This window comes from Saimiri boliviensis, chromosome 10, assembly GCF_048565385.1.
Source record: "Saimiri boliviensis isolate mSaiBol1 chromosome 10, mSaiBol1.pri, whole genome shotgun sequence".
In the NCBI taxonomy this organism is placed as follows: Eukaryota; Metazoa; Chordata; class Mammalia; order Primates; family Cebidae; genus Saimiri; species Saimiri boliviensis.
In genome coordinates this window covers 38,229,391-38,249,976 of record NC_133458.1, presented here as the reverse complement: position 1 = coordinate 38,249,976, position 20,586 = coordinate 38,229,391, and the positions used below count along the sequence as shown (strand labels likewise).

Here is a 20,586-nt window from a genome sequence, read left to right as displayed (position 1 = left end):
CACACACACACACACACACACACACACACACACGAGCTAGAGTTTAACAAGGTCACAGACTACAATTCATAAAACTTAATTGTATTTTAGCACACTAGTAATAGAAGTAATCAATTCCATTAACAATAGCCTTAATAGTAACTTTAACCAAAGAAATTGAAGCATTTTACAATTAAAACTACCAGACATTGCTAGGCAAATTAAAAATATAAATAAGGGGAGACAATATGAAGTTCCTGGAACTGAAGACTCAATATTATTATGACAGTAATTATCCCCAAATTGATCTATTGTGTTATAATGGTTAATTTTAGATCTCAGTTGACTAGATTAAGGGATACCCAGAGAGCTGGTAAAGCATTATTTCTGAGTATATCTATTGATGTTTTATGAATGGATTAACACTTGAATTGATGAACTGAGTGAGGAAGATCTGCCCTTCCCCAGTATGAGTGGGCACTATCCAGTTGACTGAGGGCCTGGATAGATCCAAAGGGCAGAGGAAAGACAAATTCTTACTTCTGGAGCTGGAACATTGTTCTTCTCCTTCCCTCAGATATTAGACTTCCAGGTTTTCAGGCCTTGGTACTCCAGTACTTGTACCATCAATACCCACCAAGCCCACTTCTCAGGCTGTTGGACACTGACTGAGGGTTACACCATCAACTTTCCTGATTCTGAGGACTTTGGACTCAGATTGGGCCAAGCTATTGGCTTCTCTGTTTCTCCAGCTTTCAGGTGCCTTACTGTGGAACTCTCAGCTTTCATATTCATGTGAGCCCATTCCGCTGATAAATTTCCTCTCACATAACTGCATGTTTGTTGTGTTTCTCTAGAGAACTCTGAGTAATACAAGTGACAATGAAATTTTTGTAGAAAACCAGGCAGATATTTTAGCAGAAACTGAGAATCTGATTCTAAAATATGTAAAGAAAACTAAAAGATTCTTGAAGAAGAACAAAGCTTATACACACACATACACAAGTGTATTTGTTATTACAGTTCAATTAATTGCATTCATGTTATTGAAAAGCTGTATGTTTAGTTTTCTCATTTCTACTTCCTAGACAGCCTGTCAATAAAAGTGAAGTCAAATTTTTAATGAGACCTGTAACACTGTGGGATTATCAACAAAGAACATTGAAAAATAATGCAAATATATGGGTAATTTTAATAATTTTTAAATTTAATTACAGTGGGAATTCTGTGAATAGATCATTGCTTTTCCCAATGTAACCAAGAAATTATTTTCAGTGAAACATACATAATTGCTCTTTAGCTTTGTCACTGCTAGCTCTTCTAAAAACTGTGTCTTGATTGTATTTGTGAATAATCAAAATAACCGTATGAATCAGAAATTGAGATAAGATGTAGATGGGATCATCACAATGAGATATACTGATACTGATGACTCTATTAAAATATGATGAATGTCAATACTCCTTGTCATTAATAATTTTACATGAAAAGAAAGTGTTGTTAATTTTGCAAATAATTGATAGCATGGATAATTACAGTTAATGAAAAAAGGTTTCAAATTAAATCTAGATTAGAATGACCAAATATTTAGTATTTTATTATAGGAGGACCATGCTGTCCACAAATAAATATGCTCATTTTTCAAATTGAGACTGGTATAATTAGACAACTCTTTTTAAAATTATATATCTAAATTAATCACTGTAATAATTATGCCAAATTAATCTTAATATAAAGCATTTGAATCTTTAACCTATCTAACAACTAAATATTAGTGTTAGTTATATTCTAAGAAGCCCACTAAGGTCTTTATTAAATATCTCTCAAATCTATGAGTTAACAAGAGGTTACAAACAATATGAGGGCTAATTTGCATGATTTGAGTATTTGTACATCTATTTCTGAATATAAAGTAAGATCACAGAGGCTTATTATAGATAATTAGTGATCATTACTGGACCAATTCTGCTAATGGGGGAATTTTATTTTTATATAAGACTCTTGTTTGGTTTTGTGATAATAGAACTAAACATTAGATTAGGGGGCAATTATTAATTATATTGTTAAGAAAGAGATACCACTAGCACACTCAGAACTGTCTGCTTCCTTTTATTTATTCTACATTTTAGTGTTTTACATTAATATTTATGCTATCTCCCTCTGATGTCTTCCTACATAAGCATATTTTGTAGACACTCCAGACAGTGGTATAAGCTGCTAGCAACTCTGAATTTTATTAGTCCCAGTCTTCCTACTTAGGTCTAAGTTCCATAGCATTCAAACATAGTAATTGCTGGTATTAATCTTGAACAAAAAGCTAGCCCTATACAAGAGACATGCTTAAAGTATATTAACATTTTGTACAAATGGAATTGACGAAGTCTGTTTAAACAGATGACAGTGACTTGCAAAATGCACTGGTCTAAGGTGTTCTAGAGTAGTTACAAATAAAAATAGAAAGCATATAAAATGAGTCAACTACTTAAATAACATTTAATTAAAATGAAAATATCTCTGGGCTCAAAGTTTTATATATGTCCTTAGTCAACCATACCAGAAATATGTTTTCATTTTATGCCTCTTTACCATCTTTTTCAGTGAATTCCAAAATATACTGGTTTTGTTGAGTTATGTCATAAAAACAAATAACTATTTTGTTGTTAAAAAACTTAAAATTATTTACTTTTAAAGGCATTTTTTATTGCTGTACAGCATTAAATGATACGAAAAATGTTCAAATGTAATTTTCAGTGCACATATTCTATTACATTTTTATATTTAGAATTTAGATATATAGATCAATCTATGTCTTGCTGTATTTGTTTTTTTTAGAGCAAAAACTGTCTTACTGAATATGTATAAAGATGTTCGGGGATGAGCTTTCAAAGCGCAGTGAGTGAGACAGTATTTCAAACCCACATGGATATTTCAAGTAAAAATCTAGTTGTCATAAAATATTGATGAACCATTTAATAAAATCACAATACAAACACTCATGTTGTTCAAGAAACATACCTTTTTTGAATTACAATGAAGACCACTCAATAGAAAATGTGTGTATATGTGTATTTCATCAGAAGAAAATGAGCTTAAAATCAGAAACTACTTGAAATAAAATGGAGAGCGTCTGCCAATGATGCTTTCAAAGTTAAATAAATTGCTGGAATTGACTATTTTCACAGGCTAGTGTGTAGTGAGACCTCAAAGTCTGTGAACTGGCAGGTATCTACAGGTTGGATATAGGTGGGCCAGTCATTCTTGAACCCTCTTGGCACCACTGGCTGCATATGTAACATTGATAATAATTATGACTGCCTTGGTGATGGGCCTCCAGTTTGATGCACACTGCCAAAAGCAGCCTCTTCATGACCTCTGATAATTCGATTCTGCCACTGGGTTCTTGGAAAAGCTGCTGAGGCAAGCATTAGATCTGCAGAAAGAGTCACCTATTTCTCATGCTCCAGACAAGATTTTAGCCTTGAGCTGAAAGTTTAAAAAGAATAATATCTCGTGAATGAAGAAAAAAATCAGCATTTTTGAAAAGTAACGTGAAAATAGGCCTAGTCATACAAAATAACAAGTGTGTGTTATTATACAGCCAATCTCTTGCTTAGCTAAAGTAACATCTCCAGGAAAACTGTTATTTCCCACTCAAAACGAGATGAATGGATTCAATGACTAGAGATTCAATTTATCTTATAATTATGCCTTGTAATTATAGCCATACATGTTGCAACTTTCTTTATTTGTACGGTAAAGTATGTTTCATCTTCCAGCCCACCTGTGTTCAACATAGAATAAGTCTGTACTATATTCTGTAGCTGTGTTCTAAAGCTGAATAAAGTATTTTTACAATAAAAAAGCCCTTTATACTTGCTTGAGTTTTAACAATGCATTAAATAGAAAAGGCAGCTACCCTGAGAAATGTAGTCATCTCTGAAGGAAGAGGATACAGTTTTATAAAAAGTAATGTATTTTCAGTGAAGCAACTAATTATTGATGATACAACTGGGCACTTGTGCTTCCAACAGCCTATTTCATAGACTGTCTGTCAAGTAAAATTCAATTTTAAGATTTATAATACAACTAACTTTTTCTAGAAGGAAAAATGTTAATGTAAGACAAGTTGGAAGGGAATTGGAGATCACTGGATGGAATCTCCTATGTTAACCAGTCAGAAAAGTCAATATCCAGAAGGGTCAAAGGAGTTTCCTAAGTTTATACAATTAATTATTATCAAAATAAGAGCTAAACCCCAAGCTCTCTACTTTTAGTAGAAAGTGCTGTTTAACAAACAAGTATTTCTGAGAAATATATTATGATTTAAATGCCAAATATAAATAGAAAATGCAGTTATACTTAAGGCAAAATTTTTCTGGCAGAATCATCTAATGAGGTTGTTTCTTTAATTCAGTCAAAAATTCCATTAATTTGACACAGATTATTAAGTCTAAATACTTTTGCTCAATATCAAGCTCTTCACGCCTTAAATAGCAGCTCAGGACAAATCTGTTGACACTTGGAGGATTGTAAATGGCTACGCATAACTGGGTTTTTTTTTTTTTTTTTTTTTTTGTAAAACTTGCCACATCTTCCCAAATATTGCCTTTACTTCCTGAAATGGTAGAAGATTATATACTTCTTGTCATTCCTGCAGCTCTGAAATTTTAACTATCTATGAAAATTTAAGGCAGTGTTACTTGTCCATAGAAATTTATTTTTCTTCGTATTATTTTAAACATTTACAAACATTTATTTTCTTGGAAAATATAGTGTAATCCCATTCAACATTTAAAGTCCTACAGAATGCCCATTTATCTGCTCCCTGAGACAACAGTAATTGTATCTGTCAGCGTTCTCCTGGACTCTGCCTTCACATCTTTCTGGGAACACTGAGCACTTCTTCTTGGATTAAGACTCTTTATGCTAAGCTCTCCAAAGTTTTCAAATACTTTGAGAGCAGGGTCTGTATTTTTATTTACTTAATTTTGTCCCCACCCCATCACCACCATGTTGTCAAACTCAAAGAAAGCTTCTTTTGTTGAATGAATGGGCAAATTCTATTTAAAAACCATGCAACAAATATAAAAGAACCAAGGACAAAACAACCTGTCAAATATGAAATTCTAGGGTAGCATTGTTTTTGCTCAAAAATGTTTAGGACATACATTATAAATCCTAAATCTGATTATAATTTTGAAAAAATAATTTTGTGGCTTATACATTTCTTAATGACTTCTAATAAGAATGAAAATAAACACAATCGTAAAGTAGCCAAAAGGAAAACAGGGCCAAAACTTATGTTTTTGTAAAGGTAGCCTGAATACACAGAAGACAGAATTTAGGTCAATATGTAGTGTTCTTAATTATTCATCTTAATAAAGAGTAAAATTAAAGTAACACTGATTACACTGATTAAAGATTATTTATAATAAGACATTTCTACACAACGTTTATAAGAAGATAAGTTGATTAGATATTTTTCAATAGAAATTTAGCAATAGATTTCAAAACCTTAGGTGTTTTTGAACCATTTAATCTCCTCCTCATTTTTTTTATTTTTTGGTAAAGCTATGAAAACAATTGATTTGCAAATATTTTATGTCAATCCTGTTTATACTTTTTAAAAAATAATTAAAATGGTTATCTACATCTCCAGCTATTTGAATTTTAAAAATATGGTAGTTGACAAAATGCAAGTATAAAAAGGTATGCAACTTAAGGTGTTTAATGCAACTGTCTGGAAAATTACTAATGAAATATAAAGATGCTCAAAATGTAAAGGCTGAAAAGATGAAACAATTTTATGGTTAAAAAAGTGAGTTGTAACGCAGTATGTTAAGCATGGCCTCACATAAACCAAATCAAGATGCATAGATAATAAAATGCTAAGAATGGGCAAGTTTGAGTGGACAAATTACAGGTGAATTTTATTTACTTATTTGTAAAATATAAATCTTTTGTTATAATCATGTATTTTATTTAGCACAATATTATCTTTAATCTGTTTACATTTTGGCATGAACATAATATTTAAGTCATTTAACTTATTTTGATGGCTACTACAAAATTCATGTCATTGGTAGTGAAATGTTATGGAACATTATTAATAATTCCCAAGTCATGAGTAAATATAAATGATTGATAATTACCTAGAAAGCTGAAGTTGCAAAATTAAATTCAATGAATACTCACATATTTGATAAATAAGTTCTCTTCAGAATTTTTTCAATATAGCTCAAAACTTCACACTCATTAGGATGATAATGTAATAAAAAAGAATTTTCCTTTTATTTTATCTGTATGCTAAATGTAGTTAAAATATAAATTAAAAATTAGTAGTAATCTCCATTATTAAAAGTAGTTTCCAGTAATTTGAATTATATTTTCAAAGAATAGTTAAATGACTTTTAAAAACTCATTTATGAAATTAATTGTTCTAAAAGTTTAAAGACTGGTGAAATCACTGTAGTGTAATTTAAAAATGTGTAATGATTTTGTAGAAGAAATTTTACTTAATTTAGACTAATATGACTAGGTAGGCAATTTGAGATGCTGTGTCTTAGAATGTATGGATATCAGTGAAAGAAGTCCTTGAGATAGAAATAAGATCAAGAAGGATTGAAGTCACTTTCGAGTGAACATTCAGAGCTTCCCTGGTTGGATCAGAGACATCACCCTTTTGAACCATTGGATATTATCCCATACCCCACATCTTCTTATCTCATATAAGTAGAATGGGGTAGATATTGTGGGCTTTGAACGATAAAATTGAGAGGTTTGCATTTGTTCATCATAAGTTCATTTTCATTATTAGTATATATTCACCATTATGCTAAATGGCATACATCAATGGACAAAGACACAAAGATTTCTTTTCTTATGTACTTTATGTTCTAGCTGAAAGAGATACACTATAAAGATTAAACATCATATATAATTACATTATGCATTGTTTAGGAAGATGGTAAGATTTATGCAAAGAGAAAAAAGCATAAAGCAGAAAGAGAAAAATGGGATTGTCAAAGTTGAGGGAAAAAGTGAAGTAGTAGTAGTATGCAATATTAAATAGAATAGTACCATTTTTCTCATTGAGGAGGTGAGATCTGAGCATAGACTGGAAAAAATATGAATTATCAATGAAGATACCTCAAGAAAGAACACTCTGGGTAGAAAGAACTGATAAAATAAAGCCTCTAAAGTGGGGATACTGTGTTTTATACCAGGAACTTCATAGCTAGTGTAGCTTAAGTAGATTAATGGATGGGGAGACAGATCATATCGAATTAGAAAAAGAGAAATAAGGAGACATGAATAGTTTTGAATAATGAATTTATTTGGCTAAAATTTCATATCTTATAAATAATATAAGATCCTATGAAATCTATAAAAATATAAGCTATTAGAACCAGTATAGAATTTCAGCAAAGTTATATAATACAAGATCTATATGAAAACTTCAATTGTACTTTATGCACTATCAATAAACAATCAAAAAACAAAAGTAAGAGAAAAATTTATTTGTAATGGTTCCCAAAAGAATAAAATACTTAAAAAGAAAATAAATGCATCGAAGACCTAAGTAAATGGAAAGATATTACAGTTTCATAGATTAGATGACAATATTGTTACACTAATACTGCCAAATTGATCTCTATATGAAGTATGATGTTTATCAAAATGCCAACTTGCTTCTGTGTAGAAATTGACAAGCTATTGCCAAATTCATATAGAAATGTAAGTGATCCAGAACATCCAAAACAAACTTGCAAAGCAGGAACACATCTAGAGCATTCACATTTCCTGATTTTAAAACTTACTACAAAGGTACAGTAATCAAGACAATGTGTTACTGCAATAGGGATATACATATAGATTAAGGAAAAGAATTTATACTCCAAAAACAAACCGTTATTATTTTGTCATTTATTTTTTGTCAAGGATGTCAAAATAATTTGTTAATGACAGAATAGACTTTTCAACAAATGCTACTAGGATAACTAAGTATACAAATGAAAAAAAAATGAAGTTTGACCTCCGTCTCACTACAATACACAAAATTAAATGAAAATGTTTCAAAGGCCTATATTTAAGGCATGAAAGTAAAAATTTTAGAAGAAAACATAAGTGTAAATTGGATTTGCAATGGTTTCCTAAATGTAATACCAAAATTGCAAGAAATAAAATTTTAAAAATAGATAAATTGAATTCAATCAAAATTAAAAGTATTTATGCTTCTATGGGCAACATCAAAGGCATGACTCAAAACACACAAAGAACTGTATAAAGTATTGGTGAATTATACATCCAATAAATAACAAGTACCCAAAATAAGTAATGAATCCTACTATTCACCAATTTTTTTAAAAGTTGCTTAATTAAAAATGGACAAGGTATTTGAAAAGCCATGTCTCTACAACAGATATTCAAGTGGATAAAAAGAATATGGAAAGATGACTGACATCATTTATTTAGAAAATGTAAATTTAAAGGATAATAAATTATAATTTTGCACCCAGTAGGATGGCTAAGATAAACATGAGACTGTAGTAAACACTTTTTTATTTTTTGAGACCGAGTCTCACTCTGTCGCCCAGGCTGGAGTGCAGTGGAATGATCTCCTCTCACTGCAACCTCCACCTCCTGGGTTCAAGCGATTCTTCTGCCTCAGCCTCCCAAGTAGCTGGGACTATAGTAAACATTTTGAGGCTGTGTAGAAATTAACACCATCATACATAGCTGGTAGAAATGTAAAATGATGTGGCCACCTTAGAAAATAGTTTGGTACTTCCTCTAAAAAATTAAACACAGAATTGACATATAATCTTAAAATTCCCCACCTAGATTGTATGCCTTAGAGAACTAAAAGCATTCACAAAAAATTGTGTTAATATTCATATCAACATTATTTATACTAGTCAAATAGTGAAATAACCCAGATACTCATCAACTCAGTATTTATTTGTTCATGTTACTCAGCAGTAACATGAAAAATAGAAAATAGGATTCAAGCTTTATTTTTGTAAAATTATGGTCTGCCAAGTTTACTGAGGAGTTGTGTGTGGGAAACTTGGAAAATAGAAAATATTTCAGATGTTGAATCAGCGAGAGTGGGGCTCACAAAGTGCTGATAGACACATGCACACATATGTTTATTGCAGCACTATTCACAACAGCAAAGACTTGGAACCAACCCAAGTCTTTGCTATCAGTGGTAGAGTAGATAAAAGACATGTGGAACATACACACCATGGAATAATATGTAGCCTTAAAAAAGGATGAGTTCATATCCTTTTCAGGGACATGGATGAAGCTGGAAAGCATCATTCTTAGCACACTAACACAGGAACAGAAAATCTAGCACTGCACGTTCCCATTCATTAGTGGGAGTTGAACAATGAGAACACATGGACACAGGGAGGGAATATCACAAACTGGGGCCAGTTGTGGGGTGGAGGGCTGGGGGAGGGATAGCATTAGGATAAATCCCTAATGTAGATGACTGGTTGATGGGTGCAGCAAACCACCTTTTTTATGTAGGTATGAGTATACCTACATAAAAACAAACAAACAAACAAACAAAAAAAACCCTTCATGTTCTGCACATGTATCCCAGAACTTACCATACATATATGAAGACATTGAATCCTATAATTAATTAATGGCCCTAAGACAATAAGAAAATGATATGAAAATAGATATCAAATAAAACAGAAATGTACTTTTTGAAGGTAAGGAACATAGACTGAAGGACTTCAGCAATGCAGTGAAGTAGCAGAAGCCACTGCAACCCAGTTTATTTCATAGGACAAGTGACAGTGAGATTTCACTAAACATTACACATATAATATTTGCAAGAAGCAATTTGCTTTTGTGGCTTCTGACAAAAAAGAGGTTCTTTGAGTCCCTAACATCAAACTGCACTGGACCGTCAATAGCAGAGAAATATTATGTAGGGAAGTTGAACAGATAAACCAAATTCTTTCAGTAATGAATAATTTAAAAGAACTAACTCAGCATTTCTATAAAGGTAGTAAAAGAAAGAAGATAAAAAATAAAAACATTTTTACTAGCAAAAGAAAAGAACCAGGAATATATCTGCAGGTAAGAAGTAAAAGAAAGTTTCCCCTATTAATTAAAAATTAGCTAGTGAAACAGTCATCTCTCTGGAAGAGGGTAAAGGAATTTATATGCAGAAATTCAGGTAAGTGGTTGGAAGACAGCAAGAAGGGATAAAATAAGAAATGGCGTAATTCAGGAAAATTGTATCCTCCTGCACACCCTACTCCCACCAAATTACAGAAATAAATAAAAAACTGAAAACAGCCCAAGGGCAAATAGATTCTGTGGCAAAGTAATATATAGTATGTTAAATAAAAATAGTAAGTACAATGAATCAGAAGCAGAGCTTACAAAAACAAGAAGAAGAAAGGACCAAAACAGGAAGTTTTTGGTGTGATGGAACTGCTGTATATGATACTATGGTAGTGGATGCACAGTTCTATGCATTTGTCAAAACAGTAATATAAACTGCAAAAGTAAATTTTGCTATCAACACTTTTAAAAAATCAACCAGAATGTTAAAATCCAAGATGAAATGTAGACTGTAACGACTGTATTTGAATATTAAAGGTGACTATTTGAGTGAGTTTCTTAATCCTGAGTTCTAATTTGATTGCACTGTGGTCTGAGAGACTGTTTGTTGTGATTTCTGTTCTTCTGTATTTGCTGAAGAATGATTTCCAATTATATGGTCAATTTTAGAGTACATGCAGTGCTGAGAACGTATATTCTGCAAATTTGGGGTGGTGAGTTCTGTAGATGTCTGTTAGGTCCACTTGGTCCAGATCTGAGTTCAACTCCTGGATTTCCTTGTTAATTTTCTGTCTTGTTGATCTGTCTAATATTGACAGTGGAGTGTTAAAGTCTCCCACTATTATTGTGTGGGACTAAAGCCTCTTTGTAGGTCATTAAGAACTTGCTTTATGTATCTGGGTGCTTCAGTATTGGGTGCATATGTATTTAGGATAGTTAGCTCTTCTTGTTGCATTGATCCCATTACCAATATGTAATGCCTTTCTTTGTCTCTTTTGATCTTTGTTGGTTTAAAGTCTGTTTGATCAGATACTAGGATTTCAGCTTCTGCTTTTACTTTCTTTTTTTCTTTTTTTTTTTTTTTGTTCTCTATTTGCTTGGTAAATATTTCTCTATCCCTTTATTTTCTGCCTATGTGTGTCTTTGAACATGAGATGGGTCTCCTGAATATGACACACCAATGGGTCTCTACTCTTTATACAATTTGCCAATGTGTGTCTTTTAATTGGGGCATTTAGCCCATTTACATTTAAGGTTAATATTGTTACTTGTGGATTTTATTCTGCCATTTTGATGCTAGTTGGTTGTTTTGCCCATTAGTTGACGCAGCTTCTTCACAGTGTCAATGACCTTTACAATTTGGTATGCTTTTGCAGTGGCTGGTACTGTTTGTTCCTTTCCATGTTTAGTGCTTCCTTCAGGAGCTCTTGTAAAGCAAACCTAGTAGTGGTGAAATATCTCAGCAATTAGAAACTGAACAACCTGCTCCTGAATGACTACTGGATAAATAATGAAATGAAGGCAGAAATAAAGCTGTTCTTCAAAACCAATGAGAACAAAGACACAATGCACCAAAATCTCCAGGACACATTTAAATCAGTGTGTAGAGGGAAATTTATATCACTAAATGCCCACCTGAAAAGCGAGGAAAGCTCTAAAATTGACACCCTAATGTCGTGATTAAAAGAACTAGAGGAACAAGATCAAACAAACTCAAAAGCTAGCAAAAGACAAGAAATAATGAATATGAGAATAGAACTAAAGGAGATAGAGACACAAAACAATCTTTCAAAAACATCAGTGAATCCAGGAGCTGCTTTTTGAAAAGATTAACAAAATAGATTGACTGCTAGCCAGACAAATAAAAATGAAGAGAGAGAATAATTTAATAAATGTAATAAAAATGATAAAGGGGATATCATCACCGATTCCACAGAAATAAAAACTACCATCAGAGATTACTACAAACACCTCTGTGCAAATAAACCAGCAAATCTAGAAGAAATGGATAAATTCCTGGACACTTACATCCTCCCAAGACTAAACCACAAAGAAGTTGAATCTCTGAATAGACCAATAACAAGGTCTGAAGTTTAGGAAGCAATTACAAGCCTACCAAACAAAAAAAGTCCAGGCCCAGATGGGTTCACATCTGAATTCTACCAGAGGTACAAAGAGGAGCAGGTACCATTCCTTCTGAAACTCTTTCAAGCAATACAAAAAGAGGGAATCTTCCCTAACTCATTTTGTGAGACCAACGTCATCCTGATACGAAAACCTGGGAGAGACACAACTAAAAAAGAAAATTTCAGGCCAATATACATGATGAACATTGATGTGAAAATCTTCAATAAAATATTGGCAAACCAAATCCAACAGCACATCAAAAAGCTTATCTGTGATGATCAGTTTGGCTTCAACCATGGGATGCAAGGCTGGTTCAATATATGCAAATCTATAAATGTAATTCACCACATAAACAGAACCAAAGACAAAAAGCACATGATTGTCTCAATAGACGCAGAAAAGGCCTTTGACAAAATTCAACAGCCCTTTATGGTAAAAACTCTGAACTAGGTATTGATGAAACATATCTCAAAAAAATAAAATCTATTTACAACAAATCCACAGCCAATATCATATTGAATGGACAAAACCTAGAAACATTCCCTTTGAAAACCAGCAAAGGACAAGGAGGCCCTCTCTTACCACTTCTATTCAACATAGTATTGGAAGTTCTGGCCAGCGCAATGAGGCAAGAAAAAGAAATAAAGGGTACTCAATGAGTAAAAAAGGAAGTCAAATTGTCTCTATTTGCAGATGACATGATTGTCTATTTAGAAGGCCACATCATCTCAGCCCAAAATCTCCTTAAGCTGATAAGCAACTTCGGCGAAGTCTCAGGATACAAAATCAATATGCAAAAATCACAAGCATTCCTATACACCAATAACAGACAAACATAGAGCCAAGTCATGAGTGAACTCCCATTCACAATTGCTACAAAGAGAATGAAATACCTAGAAATACAACTAACAAAGGATGTGAATGACCTCTTAAAGGAGAAGTACAAACCACTACTCAGGGAAATAAGAGAGGACACAAATAGATGGGAAAACATTCCATGCCATGGTGAGGAAGAATCAATATTGTGAAAATGGCCATACTGCCCAAAGTAATTTATGAATTCAATGCTAACCCCATCACACTACCTATAACCCTCTTCACAGAACTGGAAAAGAACACCTTAAACTTCATATGGAACCAAAAGACAGCCTGCATAGCCAAGACAATCCTAAGCAAAAAGAACCAAGCTGGAGGCATAACGTTACTTGACTTCAAAGTATACTACAAGTCTACAGTAATCAAAACAGAATGATTCTGGTAGCAAAACAGAGATATAGACCAATGGAACAGAGCAGAGGCCTTGGAGGTGATGCCACACATCTACAACCATCTGATCTTTGACAAACCTGACAAAAACAAGCAATGTGGAAAGGATTCCCTGTTTAATAAATGGTTTTGGAATAACTGGCTAGCCATGTGCAGGAAACAGAAACTGGACCCCTTCCTGACACCTTACACTAAAATTAACTCCAGGTGGTTTAAAGACTTAAACATAAGACCTAACACCATTAAAACCCTAGAAGAAAACCTAGGCAAAATCACTAAGGACATAGGCATAGGTAAGGACTTCATGACTAAAACACCAAAAGCATTGGCAATGAAAGCCAAAATAGACAAATGGGATCTAATTAAACTCCAGAGCTTCTGTACAGCAAAAGAAACAATCATTAAAGTGAACCGGCAACCAACAGAATGGGAAATTTTTTTTCAATCTACCCATCTGACAAAGGGCTAATGTAAGAATCTTCAAAGAACTAAAACAGATTTACAGGAAAGAAAAAAAAAAAAACAAACCTATTCAAAAGTGAGTGAAGGACATGAACAGACCCTTTTCAAAAGAAGACATGTATGAGGCCAACGAACATATGAAAAATGCTCATCCTTTTCACAGGATGACACTGAAAGTGAAGACACTGCCCCTCCTAAAGCCAAAGCCAAAGCAAAGGCTTTAAAGGCCAAGAAGGCAATGTTGAAAGGTGTCCACAGCCACAAAACGAGAAGATCCGCACGTCACCCACCTTCTGCCGGCCCAAGACACTGCAACTCCAGAGGTAGCCCAAATATCCTTGGAAGAGCGCCCCCAGGAGAAACAAACTTGACCACTATGCTGTCATCAAGTTTCCGGGGACCACTGAGTCTGCCATGAAGAAGATAGAATACAACACACTTGTGTTCATTGTGGATGTTAAAGCCAACAAGCACCAGATCAAACAGGCTGTGAAGAAGCTCTATGACATTGATGTGGCCAAGGTCAACACCCTGATTTGGCCTGCTGGAGAGAAGAAGGCATATGTTCAAGTGGCTCCTGATTACGATGCTTTGGATGTTGCCAACAAAATTGGTATCATCTAAACTGAGTCCAGCTGGCTAATGCTAAATATATATATGTATCTTTACACCAAAAAAAAAAAAAAGAAAAGAAAAGAAAAAAAAAAAAGAAAAATGCTCATCATCACTGGTCATTAGAGAAATGCAAATCAAAACCACACAGAGATACCATCTCATGACAGTTAGAATTCATTAAAAAATCTGGAGACAACAGACGCTGGAGAGGATGTGGAGAAATAGGATTACATTTACACTGTTGGTGGGAGTGTAAATTAGTTCAACCATTGTGGAAGACAGTGTGGCAATTCCTCAAGGATTTAGGACCATAAATACCATTTGACCCAGCAATCCCATTGCTGTGTATATACCCAAAGTATATAACATTGAATTTATATAATTGTCTATATAATTGAATGTTATAAAACTTTCAATTATAAAGACACATGCACGCATATGTTTATTGTGGCATTTATGTTTATTGTGGCACAACCCAAATACCCATCAATGAAAAACTGGATAAAGAAAATGTGGCACATATACACCAAGAAATACTATGCAGCCATAACAAAGGTTGAGTTTATGTCCTTTGCATGGACATGGATGAATCTGAAAACCATCATTCTCAGCAAACTGACACAAGAACAGAAAACCAAACTCCACATGTTCTCACTCATAAGTGGGTATTGAACAATGAGAACACATGGACACAGGGAGGGGAACATCACACACCAGGGCCTGTTGGGGCCTAGGGGGCCTAACGTAGGGATAGCAGTGGGTGGGGGGATTGGGGAGGGCCAACATTAGGAGAAATACCTAATGTAGATGATGGGGGGATGGATGCAGCAAACCACCATGGCACATGTATATCTATGTAACAAACCTGCATGTTCTGCACATGTACTCCAGAACTTAAATTATAATAATGAAAAAAGAAAAAAAAATAAAAAATAAAAATAACTTATAAAATTATCCTTTTAGGTACATAACAATTTATAATTTTATCTTCATGTTACTAATCTTTGCCATAACAAAAATTTATTTCTGGCACAATTTCTTGCCTTGAAGTCTAGTTTTTCTCTGATATTAGGATAGAGACAGGGTTCTTTTGGTCACAGTTTATGAGTTTGTTCTACTATTTTTTCATTTTTAATCCTGTTATTTAAGATGTTTCTCTTATAAGGTTCTTAACATTGTAGTCTATGTCTTAAATAGGATAAATTTGCTCATTAAAAAATTAATTATAAAAAATGTGAAGGATCTGATAAGGAAGGCACTAAAAAAGCTTTGTAAAACTGTGTTTTGACTGAATAATCTAAGACTAAAATTAAAAATAACTGTAAAAAACACTGTACTTTCATAAATTTATGTCTCACAAGGGTATTGATTTGCAATTCTGAAACTACTTTACCTATATTCTTCTTGGGTAATAAACATAAATGTATTGTAAATAATGAGAGCCAGGTGTCTCAGAAATATAGAGAGGTGAATGCTACAGTGAACTCTGTGTTGCTGGAATGGAGTCAGAAATAGTGTGAATTCATATTTCTGTTAATACATTCCAGATAGAGAACTAAGTAGCAAGTATAAATAAGTGTGTTTAAATGGATTAGTATGCTTGTATATATGCCCTAATTCTCAGCTAAGAGGACCTCAAAACTGTCACCTTCATAGCTAGGGTCATACCTGGCAACTAAATCTTCATTTCAAAATACATTTCTCCAATCAAAGAAGCTAGAGCTTTTTTGAAGAAATATCTGCATCCAGACTTGGTGCTGAAAAAAAGTGTAAAATGAGTTAGAGCATTTTGTGTTGCCAGAAAGAAAAAGGAACAATAAACAAACAAAACCAAAACAAAAAAACCTAGAAAGCCTATCAAATGAACTCAGGAGTGAAAGATAAACAGCTCCAATCATCAAAGTCAGACAAATTTGAGCACCAATATAAAAACTGAGACTATTGATTGAAAAATCCCAAATAAAATAAATACTTAATGTATAGAGATATAAATGATTGAATGAATAAATACATGGAAGGAGGGAACATTGTACATTACAAAATGATTCCAATTAATAAAAGTATAGAAGTAATAAGGAATATAGAAAATCACCATTATAATATTACAGTAATATTTATTGCTGGCAATATTCACTGATGAATGTTAGAATTAGTGGTAGATTCCTTAAAGAGAAACAGGATATATGCATAGCCTCAAAATATTTTTTCCCAAATAGTGATTATTTATGGTAGCAGTTTTTTTGTTTTTTTTTTGTTTTTTTTTTTTTCTGAGACGGAGTTTCGCTCTTGTTACCCAGGCTGGAGTGCAATGGCGCCATCTCGGCTCACCGCAACCTCCGCCTCCTGGGTTCAGGCAATTCTCCTGCCTCAGCCTCCTGAGTAGCTGGGATTATAGGCACACGCCACCATGCCCAGCTAATTTTTTGTATGTTTAGTAGAGACGGGGTTTCACCATGTTGACCAGGTTGGTCTCGATCTCTCGACTTTGTGATCCACCCGCCTCGGCCTCCCAAAGTGCTGGGATTACAGGCTTGAGCCACTGTGCCCGGCCAGCAGTTTTAAAATATATCCATACACAATTGAATCATGCTTTCTCCAGGAATTGGAGCTTAATCCCTCCCATGAGAATTTTAACAGCTGCCCTGCTTTGGGAGGATTTGGCTTCAACACTTCTAGGGAAACTCCAAATGGGGCAGATGTGAAGTTATCATCTCTTTCCAGCTTGCACCATCATGCTGAGATGACCCATTCATGAAACAACATGAACCCTTTTCCCCTAGTTTCACAGAAAGAAAGAGACCCATCATTTGAGCATACCTGTGAACTGAGGCAGAGTACAATGACAGTAAATGATGCGTTGTGGGGGAGGGCTACCTGATTATTTTGTATTTTTGTGATCTTTTGTCTTTCTAGTGTTTTATTTCAGATATATCATGTTCATCTTAGGATAAATGGATTTCTGTTGTTCGCACTTGAACATATGACATGGTATTTCTGATAAAGCGCAGCCTATGTTGAGCTGTTTTGGTCACAGCCCAAGATGAGCTATTCTAGCTCCATGGGCACTTAATGTCCCGTGGTTGGTTGCTCCATCAATTCCAGGTGCTGATAGCCATTTTGCTATTTTCCTGGAAAAGGGAATTATGCAAAGATCAAGAACAAGAAGGTTTGGGGAAGAAAAGATTTAATAAAATAATTAAAGTGGTAGAACTATTTGTATACACTGAGTCTCTACCCTGAGTATAGAGAATGTATGTAGCAGTGCATTCTCATACTGGTAATAAAGACATACTCGAGACTGGGTAAGTTATGAAGGAAAGAGGTTTAATTGACTCACAGTTCAGCATGACTGAGGAGGCCTCAGGAAACTTACAATTATGGCAGAAGGGGAAGCAAATATGTCCTTCTCCACATGGCTGAAACAAGGAGAAGTGTCAAGCAAAAGGGTGAAAAGCCACTTAACAAAACCATCAGATCTAATGAGAACTCACAAGAACTTACTCACTATCATTAGAACAACAGCATGGGGGTAATTGCCCTCATGATTGAATTACCTCCCACTAGGTCCCTCTCACAAGTTGTGTGGATTATGGGAACTACAACTGAAGATGATACTTAGGTGGGGACACAGCCAAACCATATCAGTGTACCCACTTTCTACATGTACACTGAAAAACGACAAGCTCAATTCTTAAAGTACATTTTATGATTAATTAAAAAGAAACAACAAAATAGAAAATGAAAAGTTCACATCACCACATAATCAGTATTATTTAATAAAATATTTTGGAATAGAGGATATAAAAATAGCAGAATATATGACATAAAAATTGACCAAAAAGGAACAAGATTATAACTTAAAAAGTGATACAAAAATTAATGAATTAAGTATGCGGTATGGCATTATAAAAAGCACAACAAACTAAAAGGCTGAAGAAAATGATACAGATGAAACAGAGACTCATGAGTAGGACAGTAGAAAGTCAGTAAATCTCATAGCTAGGAATCAAATGAAAAGCTAAGTGGCTTATGTACTCTCATATAAATGTATAAACATATAAAAGCTACAAATTTAAATATTTGTCAAGTGAAATCAGCAGCACATTTAACTTACATATCATAACCAAATTCTTCATTCCCCCCCTCACCTCAGAAACTACCACCAAGGAATGCCATGGATACTGAATATAAAGGCTTTGGACAACTGTAATGAAAAATGGAAAACAATAAGGGTATGTCATATTTTATATTGTACTCCTTTTTATTTCCCTTTTCCACACTATACTATTAAAAAGGAAATCACTATGCATAGTCTTCTCTTAAGAAGTGAGGAGTTAGGATCAACTTATTTGAGGGAAGATTTGCTACAAAAATTATTTGGAATTATTTTACACAGGCGAGGCAGATTTATTCATAATTGTTCAAAACTGGAAACATTCAAGATATCCGTCCATAGGTGAATGGATAAATTGTTACAGCTGTACAATGGAATATTATTCAACAATATAAGGAAATAAGGTATCATGCCACAAAAAGACATAGTGGATCCTTAAACACGTATTATAAAATAAACCAGTCTGTCTGACTCCAATTACATGACGTTCTGGAATTGGAAAACTACAGAGGCAATAAAAAGATCAGTGGTTTTCGAGGGTTAAGGCGCATGGAGGAAGGGATGAATAGGTAGAGCCCAGGGAGTGGTAAAGGTGGTGAAATTATGCTGTAAGATACTATACCGTGTAGGCCATGGTGCATATATGACATTATTCATCAAAACCTACAGACTGCTACCATAAAAAGAGCAAACCCTAATGTAAGCTATGGCCTTAATTATAATATTCTACATATTTACAATCTCAGTTTAATCTAAGCTCAGTGAGGCCAGGGGCAATATGTTTTCCCTCTGTTTCTTGTCGACTCAGACCTCAGTGCTTTGAAAAGGAATACACAAGGAATTCGTTCATTAACAATGAACTTATTTTCTCAATTTTCTGTTTCATCACAATGCCATAGATATGAAATTAAATTTGTTACAATGACTAAAATGGCAGATTTTAAGTGATCACTCCATAAAAAATAAGTATGTGAGGTAATGAATATATCAATTATTTTGATTTAGCCATTCAACTGTAATGTACACATATTTTAGAACATCATGTATATGACAAATATATTCAATTTTTGTCAACTTATTTTTGAAAAAATATAAAATTAAATTACCAACTACCTAATAAAATTAATTACCAATTACCTAACCTGTTGAACTAAAACTGATCATATTTACAAAGAAGGCATCAAAACTACATGAACCGATAATGTTCATTAATGTTCATAGATTCGCCCTGGTCAAACACCCAATGAGGCTATAATTGGTACTTTTATAACTTCCAAAATTAGGAAGATATTTCCTATATTTTGTTAAGTAATAGAAGGTAAAACTGACCCACAAAATGAATGGATAAATTCGTTTCTTCAACTTACAAACATTTATTAAGTGCTCTCACTCAGTGAAAAGTACTGTGTTGAGTACTGAGACTCCATTAGTGGTGAGGAGTTTTCTAATCCTGATATAGTCAAGAAAATGGTCCCGATAATAAATGATACAGTCGTCCTAAAAACAGGATGTTATTGAAAACCTATACTTGTGGTATATTTAGAGAACTAAAACAGTCTGAAAAAGCTGGATCGCTATGTGTATGGTGTATGATTGTGTATAGTATGATTGGCGTGTGTGTGTGTGTGTGTGTGTGTGTGTATTAGGATTATTTAGGGTAAATGCCAAGAAATAAAGCTGAAGTGAGAAGGTGATCATGATCAAGACCTTGCTATTTCTTGATGGTAGCACTATTGGCTTTTCAAGTTGATAATTCTTCATTTTACTGTATTGTTCTATGCATAACAGAATCATTAGCATCCTTGACTTCTACAAAGTAGATGACACTTTTGCTACTAGACATTGTGAGATGCAAAAATACTCCTATACTTTTCCAGATCTAGTCTAGGGAAGTGGCACTACCGACAGTTGAGACCTACAGATGTGAA

General features: G+C 33.8%; 1 protein-coding gene across 1 annotated transcript in view; it reads left to right on the top strand.

Annotated features, from left to right (window-relative positions):
• ANKRD7 (ankyrin repeat domain 7) overlaps window positions 1-20,586 on the top strand; it is a 1,180,453-nt gene that overhangs the window by 483,357 nt on the left and 676,510 nt on the right. Inside the window, exon 19 of the mRNA XM_010343808.3 lies at window positions 18,698-18,776. The gene's annotated coding sequence lies outside the window, so the exon portion shown is untranslated. The remainder of the gene's footprint in view (window positions 1-18,697; window positions 18,777-20,586) is intronic.